The following is a 10,110-nucleotide window of genomic DNA, read 5'->3' on the forward strand; positions in this document are numbered from 1 at the left end:
TTTAGGCTTTCCGCGTAAACTTATCAGTTGGATTCCATTTTATAGACTTCATTTAGTTTATTGCGTTGCAAGAACAAGGTTACATGAGAGATACATGAAATATGATTATATGCAAATGATGAGGCGTCAGCATGAATGTTGTTATAATGCCTCACCAGGTAACAATATTAAATAAGTGATTTAAAGATGATTAATAATATATAATAATAAAAAATAATATTATAAAAGTATAAAAAATTAAATAGTTTTAGATCCTCAAATTCCTGAGGAAGTACAGAGATCAAATCTATATATAAAATTAATGCTGAGACCGAATTTGCCATCAAAATATATATTTTCATCAGGTCCGGTTTTTTAATATTATGAGAAAAAATGTTTTTTTCTAATTATATATAGTATAGTTTTATTAGAATTATTAGAAAGCGAATCGAAGTATCGAGAGCACTTAATTTTTGTTTTTTCAATATGATTTTTGGATCTGTGTGTGTTTCAAAATTATCATCAAATTCTGGTAGAAACATTCCTATTGCTCACCACTTGTTACCCAAATTATTAAAAAAATGCTGCGTCTTAAAAATGCTATTATTTTAAAATTGGCAATATTGATATGCTATCTTAAAAACTCGACCTGATGGAATTTTTCTGAAACGATGACAAATTCTAGCATCCTAAAATACTGTAAAGAAAAATTTGTTTCCTTTCTTTACACTAGAAAAATTACTTAAAATTTCTAAACCAGTTATCGATGCTATATTTGTTCAAACATTGCAATTTGTTATATAGTTGCAAATTTTAAAATTGCTAAAATTAATAACAAAAAACTTTGATGAGTCTCAAGGATCCATATATTCTCTAGTATCACAAAGAATATTTATTTCTGTTGCGAATTAAATTCTACATTAAAATGGAAATGACTCTCTGAAGTGACGACTTCGAAGACGGATTCCAATAATTGATTCAGAAATCTGAGGCACGATTCTAAATTTACACTTAAACAGATATCTGATGGTTATACTTTATTTTTTTGGAATTAAACGGAATTCGGCGAGTATCATCTTTCTTCGTACGATTCGCGGCAACACGAATTCGAGATTTATTGGCGCGGCTACGTTATCGAAAGACATGTATTGACCTAAAGAAGAGAGAAAGAAAGTGAGATACATGCCTGGCGTCTAAATATAAGTGTACGTGTGGGCTTTTACCGCTGCGATGAATTTTATTTCCGTCGTAAAATCAATCTACGAGAAGAGCGAGCGGACGATATAATTAGCAACGGTGGAAAAAAATGGCCGTCAAATGGGGCGGTTAATGCGCCCTTCGGTCAAAATAAATGTTGCGTTCGTCTTGTAGTGGGGATCGATCGCACTTTATTTTCAGGGCGAATCGTCTTCTCGTCTTTGCGTACGCAACGCAAAATGTCCAATCGACAAGATGTTCAGGATAATGTTTTCGAAAGTCGCAAGTTAATTTTGAAATTAAGAACTCGTGAGTATTTTTCTTTCCTCGATTCTGCAGACTTTATAAACAAAACGTAATTATTTAAAAAACATTGTAAATAGAGAGAGGAGGTGTTGCAGAAGTAGAATAAAAATTAATATGAAATTAGAGAAGAATTTTTTAGTCTAATAATTTACGTATATCGAAAGACTTTTCGTAAGAAAGACGTTTTCTTTGTTTATATATAATTTGCTTCGTTCGATGCTGCAGATTTGTGTAACGAAACGTAATTATTTGAAAGATAATGGAAAATGGAAAAGTAGGAAAATATTGATGTGGAATTGACGAAGATCTTATTAAGATTTTTGGTAAAGCCTGACAGTTTGTGGCTTTATGCGTATTAAGAGATCTCAGATGTTTGTTTCCTTGCGTCTATAATATAACGTATCTACTATAATTACATCCTTTGTTTCGGAATGCAGCTGCGTCAAATGCGAGCTCGGCTCGTGTGCCAAAAACGCAGGCCTTTGTGCGGACTCTGACAGACGCGTGACGAAGGCCGGACGAATATTTTTCGCTTTTTCCTGCAAATGTTGATTCATTTGCGTTCCAAGATATCTTCGAGATTGCATCAGTCGCGCGTGAATATCTCCGTCTTTTCGGCATTGCCTTACTCTTGCCTCCAGTCTAATCGGAATCTGGCAGAAGTTCAGCTCGGGGGTCTAAAGTCCCCCGCGAAAAATATTCATAGAACGAGGATTATTCTGTGAAATAAAAAAAAACACGTGAAAAATGCGAAGACGATTGCGCGCTACTTTATGCAAGATAAAACTCGCGCTCTCCATTCGATCCCTTTTTTTTTCCATCATCGGCTTGTGACCTCGCGATGCAAGTGCATTCGTTGCGCAACGCTATGCAATCACGGGCGAACTGCGTTGGGAGAAGATTTAAAGCAATCTTTTTTTTATTTAAAAAAGCTTGAAAACATCAGGACGAATATAAAGTGGCTTTTAGATGATTAATATTATTACACAATATATATTTCGTATTACGCAGTATCGGCGATCGTCTGAAAGCTATTAACCTTCAGAGACTGTTTTTAATTGTTTATTAAAGCAGGTATTAATAATATTATGCAAAATAATTGTGCAATAATATTGAGCGTAAAAGCTTCTTAAGGTGAAGCTCTTCCGCACAATATTATTTTTTTGCATAATATAAGCATTATGGAATTATAGTTATTAATATTGTTGCACAACATTGTAGATCGGAGACTCTAGACTGTTTGTTTTTAATTGTTCAAAGACGGCGTTCATAATATTGTGCAAAATAATCGTACAATAATATTGAGTGTTTAGAGACCACTTAGAGTGATAGACGCAATTATTCTTTTTGTACAATATTTATAAATATTACGAATTATAAAGAGTTATCAATATTATTACATAACGTTATAAATTAAAGACTAATGAGCCTCTAAAACTGTTTGTTTGAATTGTTTAAAAGCGGCATCAATAATATTGCGCAAAATAATCGTACAGTAATATCGACCGCTTAAAGCGATGGATAATTTTGTTGCACAACATTTATCAATATTTTTAATTATAATTATCAATATTATTGCACAATATTATCGATTGGAGACTATAATAAGCCTCGAGATTATTTGTTTCGAATTATTTAAAGAAAGTATCAACATTTTTTTGTACAAAATAATTGTACAACAATATTGAGCATCTAGGAGCCACTTAAGGAGGTTGTAAGGGCATAAAACACATATATTAATATTTTCGCTTTAAACAAACTACGTATATTTGAAAGTTGTGTTCATAACATTCTGGTTTTATTGAGCAACACATTTTTATAGGTTATTTATTTTATTTGTTATTAGTTTTATTGTTATAAACAAAAATTGTTAAAATAATAAGAAAAATCTAAATGTTTTTATATAAATATATTAAGTACTAAACATGACTTATGCAAAGTTTCATTGAGATTCACCATTATAGTTTATAACAAATAACAAATTTTATTTATTTACTGAACAATTAATGACTGAATCTCAAGATAACTTTACAAAAATATTGTTGAATTCCTAGAGTATTTATATTTATAAGAAAATTGAGATTTTTATCATTATTTTATAATACATTTTCATATATTTATATTAAAGTACAAATTTAAAAAATATTACTACTTATTTAAATAACTTTTGATCCAGATGGTCAATTGTTTCTATTTTTTTTGTATTATTATTAAATGAAATTTAGAATTTTTTCAAGTAGTTCTTAACATATTGCATTTGCCTTACAACCTCCTTAAACGACTTAAACAGAACAATAAATCGCGATATTATCAAAATGACGATAAAATCAATCATAAGTGATTGGAAAGTGCTTTTAATATCTAATCATCCTGGAACGTTTGAATCACTTTGTCTTTGATGTCACGATGTGTTTTGCTGCGGAGAGATATATTTTTTTTTCCATGGAACCGGCATTGTTCTCTCCTCTGATCTGGGAATATTCCTTCACGCTTTCGCAGCACTCCTCGTAACTGCAATCGCGGATCGCGAAGGCGTTTCCGAGTAACGACTCGCAGTTAACCAAGAGAATGAGCGTCATCCCGAGATATCGCCGACCTTGCGCCGTCGCCCCGCGAAATATCGCGAGTCGGCGAGCGTTGAACTTTCGGTCGGCTTAAAACGGCGAATCACGTGTCACGTCTTTCGGCTACGAAGACGGCGATGACGGCAGAGAGGCGGAGAAGTCCTCCTCTCTCGTCTCCCTAATCGATTCGCCACCGACGTTCGGTGCATCTCGCGATAACAGTTGCGTCACGTTGCGCAATCATTGTTTACGCCTGCCGTTAGCAATAATATCGGGCTGTCTTGCGAGCTCGAGGCTTGAGCGCTCGTTTTATAAATACAGGGCATTTCCATGCGTGGCCGCGTTTCTAGACCATCCAAGGCGCGTCGTTTTCCTCAAGGCGCCTCGCAATAACGGAAAATTATTAATCGGTATTACGGATTTGAACACGAAATATTCTGGGTAGAATAATGTTCAATTTTATAGGGCCAAATTAACTCAATGTGAGTCGCCACTGCTCCTACTCGATAATATCGTTATTTTTTACTAAAACAATGGTTATGTTTGACACTATATAATATTAACCCTTACCGTACTAATATGGGTAACTAGTGACCGAGCGATTCCTGTTCGTGCAAGTTTCTTTGAGTATTTATTCTAGAAAGTTGAAAGTATGTTGGTGAATTTTTAGAGATTTTGTGAATTGTTTTGAAGAGGTAAAAAAACGAAGAGATTTGAAGTGACCCCACCAAATTGTAGATGGTACGGTAAGGGGGTTAATTTATTATTATATAGTGTCAAATTTAATTATCATTTCAGTAAAAAATAACGATATATATTTAGTAGAAGCAGTGACGACTCACATTGAGTTAATTTGACCCTCTAAAATTTAACAATGAACAAGGGGTCGTTTTGATGTTAAATGAATCTTCACTAATCGATCAAGAATAATTTTTAACTCGTAATAGGGGGAACACACATTTTTTGTAACCCTAAAAAAATACATTGATCTTTTTTTGGACCCATTAACATTTTTTGTTATTAGTTTTATTTTTTTAATCTGAGAATAGTTACTCGAGGTGTTTTTATATTTCAGTGGCAAGAAAATGTAAATTGCTGTAAAATGGTAGTATTGTTTTTTGTCTTTTTGAACACATTTCCTTTCTTTTCTAATAACTACATTCTTTACACGAACCTTTAAATATGTAATTCCAAAACTTGCAATAAAAAAGCGTTATGTTTGTTAAAATTTTTATTTTTAGAAATACTGTTTCACAATAAGCTACATACGGTTAATATTTGTTTGGTTTCTACTTACTTTTTTCAGAAAAATTGTAAGTCCATATCTACAGCATTTTTTTCAAATGTCAATAAAAACAATTAATAATATACAGTATATTGTTAACAATACGATTTAATCGGGGTGTAAAAACACCTCAGTCATATATACTCTTAATCTACGAAGTAAGACTCTGTTTGAAAAATAGAGAGAGAGAGGAATAAAATATTATTGATAGAATTTATTTCTAAATCTTGTTAGATATAAACATTTGTTTAGAAAATATTTTTTTAATTATTCAAGACCAGAAGTCAATCAAGACTCACATGGTCCAGTTACGAGATAGTTAATTCTTTTGCAACCATTTGACACCATTTTGATGTTATGATGACTTTTATGTTCCGCTTGGGGTATCTCGCTCTAGTTTCTTGAATACAAAGAGTTAATCAATCAAAGGGAAAACGCATGAAACAGATCGATGAGGGAAGACGATCGATACTTTTCTTCTCTTCTCTGTATCTTCCTTCGTCGTTTGTTAAAAATCTTTCCTTTCTCGTTGCACCGCGAAAGCGCGGTCGTGTCGAAACTGCAGGTGCACGAGCAGCACATTCGAAATTCACGACACGACACGGTGTACGCACTTCTGAGTTCGCATTCCTTACGATTCATTGTCTCGACCATTGTTTGACACTTTGCGGCGCGATGCCGGACGGTTCGACGACCGACGATCGCGCATCCTCTTATCAAAACACGGTCGAGTATTTTCGCAGCGTGGTGCAGTCTAGACTTTTATTAAATAAACACAGCCGCGCTGAGCTGGCTGCCATGCCGTTGCGAGACAAATTGCGTAGGAACTGTTGAACCCGATGAGTGAGGATTGCTTGATTAGGCAACGTGTCGTCAGCTTTTATTTTTATTATTGTTTACATTATTGCTTATACTTTATTTTGCTGCGCTGTTCATTTGAAAGTCGTTATCCCTTTTCATATTTTCTTAGCAATTTATTATCTTTTTTTATTTCTTCTGTATGCATAAATATATGTTACTATTTTTACTTTTATTTTAGGCTTCAAGATACCATTAAGTTGCCTCGTTTTTTGAAGTGTATTTTTGTCTACTTTATTATTTTCGTTACAGAAATCTAATATTTGCCATTTTTTAACATTGAAAGACGATAATTAATTACTTATTTTAATTATTAAGAGTATTATTGTTTAGTACTGCAAATAAATAATTAATTATTTCTTTTGGTAATTAATTGGCCAGCATTAAATTTCTGTAAAAAATGTTAATGCTGTATATTTACCGATATTTTTTGTTTTCTTTGTACTTTAATAAAAATTATTATGATTATTATTATTTCATGACTCCCAATATTAACCTTAGTACAAATCAATATAATTAATTAAATTAGTAACTTAATGTAATCCCATGGGATTGTATTCCTTTTTAGAAAAATTGCTAACTTTATTATTTAAAAAAAAAAAGACTAAACTAAAGAAACTACGATGAAAACTGAAAATGAATAAAAAAAATTAACAGACAGAAGTTATAAAGTACAACGTAAAAAATACTGTCAACAGTTTCTATAATTAAGATAGTGGAAGATTATATCCTCGGTATTTAGAGAAAAATATATAAGTATAAGGTTAATCGATATTACTAGATATTTCTTCCAACTCGTTAGGCAGAACAATCTCGTAAATATATCGACGTGCATAAGTTTAAATTAATTCTGACACTCGACAATAACGCTGTTAACACGATCGATAATTGACGTCGAAGAGGAAAATGCGCGCAACGATGCACTCGCGAAACGACCGGCACTTACCGCTCGTTTACTGAACCGGTCGTGGATTCCTTATTAGAATCGTTCGCTCGGAATAGTATCTCGCCAATTAACGTGTGAGTAATAAATCACCGTTTTTACCTAGCGCTGAAATTACGTAAGCGCGCGCGATTAACATACTAACTGCACTTTGCGCGCGCGAATGCATATGTTTGCCTAGTTGGCGTTGCATCTTCTCGCATTTTTCAATCTCTCGCTTGCAATTAACGTCTGCTTAATCGTCGTAATTAACACGTAATTCGAAATATCGATTAAATACAAAACATTAAATACAAAGTGGACAATTTTTTTACATTTAATTTTTGGGTCAAATTCCTCGAAATTTCTTCATTCATTAAGCAGCAGTCTATTTTATAAAATTAAATTATTTTTTAACATTGTGACTAATATATTATTTCGTTTTGTAACTATTGTTTATATGTTATAATTTTATAATTTGAGCCGGATATCAAATTTTTTAATTTATTACATTCTAACATTAACATGCGTTTTAATACATAATCATTGGTTATTATTATTGATTATTGTTACAAATATATTATTGGCTCGTAGCTCCTGTGTTATATGATTTTAATTTTTATTAACTGAGCCCCTTATTACAATTTTAATTTTAAAATTAAATTACTTATCCATTATTCTTCGAATTTTTAAGAAATACGAGTTCTTCGTAAAAATAGAAACGGGTAGAGACGACATACCTACACTGAAAAAAATTTCTGGTTGAAAATGGACGAATCAGAAATTTCTCTCTCTCTCTCTCTCTCTCTCTCTCTCTTTCTCTGGTTAAATTTCTTAGAATTCTAGTTGAGATAACCGGAATTCTGGTTGATATTATATTTCTGGTAAAATCTACTAGAATTCTTATTTTTACCAGAATAATTATATTAATCAGAATTCGTCCATTTTCCATCAGAATTACTGTTTAATCCCACCAGACCATTTTTCTCAGTGTATACAATTTTGCGTTTTCGCTTTAGAGTTCGGTGGTAAATAAACATCCAGTTTAAATCAACGGCGGCGTTATCAAAGCCGTACGATAAGACGAGCCAAAACGAGCCGCAAACATAGAATGCATGTGAAGATGCAAACGGTGTACGCGTTAATTAGATGCACCGTCATCGAGATGGATGGTGATTGTTTCGTCGCCTCGCTAAGATAGATCCGGAATCGGCGCTCTTCTCTCGATAAGGATAGAGCTCAAGATATTAACAAGTGTAGTGTAAATAACTGCCATCTTTATCTGATCACGACCCATACAGCATAGAATCTCGCTGCAACGTTGCAATGTTACTGAAATATTGCTGGAATGTTGCATTGTTGCTGTAATACTGCTGGAATAATCTGTGCTGTATTTAGTGAACAAAATTGGTTTATTAACCTGAAATACGTGAACATGATAATCAGATTTTAGTGAAATATGAACAATCCAATTTTAATTACGGTAACCAAAATTATGAATTGTTCATGTTTCATTAAAATCTGATTGTTTAGTAACCGGACACATTTGATTGCGTAAATTCAATGAAAATAACAAAACTTTTAGTTGGGAAATGCTAGATTTAATTATGATTATTTAATTATCAGATTTAATTATGATTGTTTGATTATAATGACCAGGAAATTCGGCTAAATAAAACTTTAAATTAATTTGTTTAATTATGTAGCATATTTCTTGGATTTTTATTAATATTGTTTAAATTAAACTTGATATAAATTTAACTTTAAGTTAATTAAAATTTTAATACATAATATAAATTAAATTGTGAAAGTAATTAATTTTGTTCTCCAAATACTCTACTAGATTTCCAAAATTACATGTTTCGGTCCCCTCGAAAAGAGCTTAATAACAAGGCAGCCAAAATATGTAATTTTAGAAATCTATTTTACGATTTTTTGAAATTTCTCGATATGTAATATTGTTAATTTAAGATTAATTTTTTCTTTTTGCCATTCTGTTTCAATTTTTACTTAGAGTGAGATTCCACTCTAAAGAATTTAGAGAGACATTAAAGAATTAAATTGCTCTTTGAACGAGGTACTAATTAAAAGGAATGCGCTACTCTTGTAAATTTAGACCTCCAGATAAGACTCGAAAGCAGGTGCGAAACGTTTCGATATCTAGTCAGCGTTTCCAGAGATTTTTCCTCGAGATATATATACGGAGCCTGTCACGCGTCTCGCAAACGCATTTTTTCTCACCCGATCGCGCAGCGTTCCGCGAGATGGACGCGAAATGTCGCGATATTCCCGGCGGCGGAATGGCTATATTTAAATCCCACGGTATTATGCATACAGCGTTACATCACGCCTCATTTTTTTCCCATCCCCCTCTCTCTCCTCTTAGGATTAAAATAGCAAATTTGCGCGACGCGTGGAATCGTAGCGCCGATGATAACGGTCGATCTGCTCGGGCTGGTCGCGACCATGCAGCTGCATCGCGTCGTGAAGCTGCCGATAAGCAGGCTCGTTATCAATTTCTGACAGCGACGACTGCAAATATGTTTGCGAGAGACGCTCGAACTGGTGGTGGACTGCATCATCATCCCCGACACGGTCTTCCTCGCTTTGTCATTCGGGCACGTGTAATCACGCTTTCACCTAGTTGACTTTGAGCTGCGATAAGGCATTTCGATGACGGTTTATCAACTCCTATCGGTTTCCGTATCCACAGAAAAGTTTAATTTAAATAAAGATTAAATTAAACTTTAAATTAATTTGTTTAATTGCGTTGAATATATTTCTCGGTCGATTTTTAATTGTTAAATTATACTCAAAATAAATGTAACTTAAGCTTAATTAAAATTTGAATACATTATATAATTTAAATTGAAAGTAATTAATTTTAATTAGTTTTTTAATTATTTGGTTTAATTAAATATAATTAATTTAAGTATATTATCAAATTGCTTGTCAATTTAATTGATATTACATGTTCAGCTTTAGTTTAGGATCGTGTT

Source organism: Trachymyrmex cornetzi, unplaced genomic scaffold (genome assembly GCF_001594075.2).
Source record: "Trachymyrmex cornetzi isolate Tcor2-1 unplaced genomic scaffold, Tcor1.1 scaffold131, whole genome shotgun sequence".
NCBI classification, from domain to species: Eukaryota; Metazoa; Arthropoda; class Insecta; order Hymenoptera; family Formicidae; genus Trachymyrmex; species Trachymyrmex cornetzi.